Here is a 1,846-nt window from a genome sequence, read left to right as displayed (position 1 = left end):
ATTCCATCAACTAACTTATTATTTCACCAATATATATTATTATCATCCAATCTACCAAGCATATTGACCCATCTCAGAATCTCACCTTTTAATAAATCAAAACGATAATTAATATATACAGATCATAATAGTTATATCAGGACTAAGAATTTAAGTACATTTAATAGTTTAGAGAATATGTTTTGTCAGTCAGTCTAAAACAACTATCTCTACTCGCCCCCGTTTAATACATACAAAATGCACTAGCACAAGAAGTTGAAACTATATTGTTCCCATAATCAAGATAAATTACATATAATCTTATGGCTACAATCGTACCGATGGCATGTCCAATTTCCATCCTAGATTGTGAACAAAAAACTTTATACTTATAAGAACTGATGATTTAATCATCTATGTATAAGCTAAAACTCTACACACTAAATCATCTACTATATAAGTAAACAGACACCATAAATGAATATATGATCTATTAAAATTGAGCAAATATTTATTCTATAATAAATATTATTTCATAACGTATGGTTAATAGTATATATCCCAACAGATTCCCCATCAATTGTCGAGCTTATTGGATCGGGCGCAAATTACATCTCTGGTGTGGATTGCAAGCTATTGCAGAAGAACAAATTTACCTAATGCGCACCTAAAAGATAGCAATTGCGAATTTCTCGGTAGCCAAAAAAAAAAAAAAAAAAAAAAAAAAAAAAAAAAAAAAAAAAAAAAAAAAAAAAAAAAAAAAAAAAAACAACTTTCAAAAAAATTACCATATTTTGAGGGGAGAATATCGAAATTGAGGCGGTGTTGATAATGAATTCACCGGATGGTATTTAAACAGACCCGTTTCGATATATTAAAAAAATTCAAAAAATGAAGTCCAAAAAATATTTGGTTTTCATTGTTAAGTCCCACATTAGTGGGATGAGGAAAAGTTAGACTCCTCAATTTTATGAATTTAGCCAATCTTCCTTCATGAATTAAAGTACCAGCTCATTCCAATTAATGAATTAACGAGTTTTGGAAAACATTTTTTTAGATAAATGTATTCTTTAAAATAAGGAAAATGAAGTAGAGAAAATAAGTTTCTCAAGAGACATTCCAAGTTTATTCTCTCCTCTCCATCTATCCAACCCTACCCCTTGACCATCGCGCTCTTGAACCCTCACTCCCCACCCCGTCCAATCCCCACCCCTTGACCATCTCACACTCGCCATCCTTATAGTATTTTGTTAGATTACATATAAATATTTTTGAGATATATTTTTTTACTTATTTACTCGACATCGAAAAAACTTATTTTTCAGAAAAGCATTTTCTTTAACACACCCTAAAGAAGTGTTTTTCCACCAATTAAACCCAAAATGTAGCAGTTTTGTGTTTTCCATCCTTTTTGTTATTCTCCTTTTCATTTTGCATCACTACTTGGAGAAACTTTTTAGCATTCAACTTTTTATTTTCCTATTTATCCCAAATAAATGAAGAACAGAGCCATGTGCCTTGTAAGGTTGAAAAAGACAATTATGAATTAATGACCCTCCCACAGCTTCTTACTGCTTGAGACTAAGAATTGAATGATCAAGTTGAGAAATATCTTTCACATACTATTATAGACACTTTTCTCAATTTATATATTTGCTTATTTCATCTTAATTTGTTTGTCATTTTTCTATAATTGGTAATTGATTAAACAATTACCATTAATGACATGACCTATTGGGGCCACTTCATGCAAAAGTGTAACGTTTTTAAGAGCAGAGAAAAATATAAAAAAGACATGTGAGCTCTTACATCTTCTTTAAATTGTTGATAATGAAGACTATTTTGGTACCTAATGTATACTTTTTAG

Source organism: Solanum tuberosum, unplaced genomic scaffold (assembly GCF_000226075.1).
Source record: "Solanum tuberosum cultivar DM 1-3 516 R44 unplaced genomic scaffold, SolTub_3.0 scf00004, whole genome shotgun sequence".
NCBI lineage: Eukaryota > Viridiplantae > Streptophyta > Magnoliopsida > Solanales > Solanaceae > Solanum > Solanum tuberosum.
The sequence above is the reverse complement of the archived record's forward strand: the minus strand, read 5'-3'. Positions refer to the sequence as shown.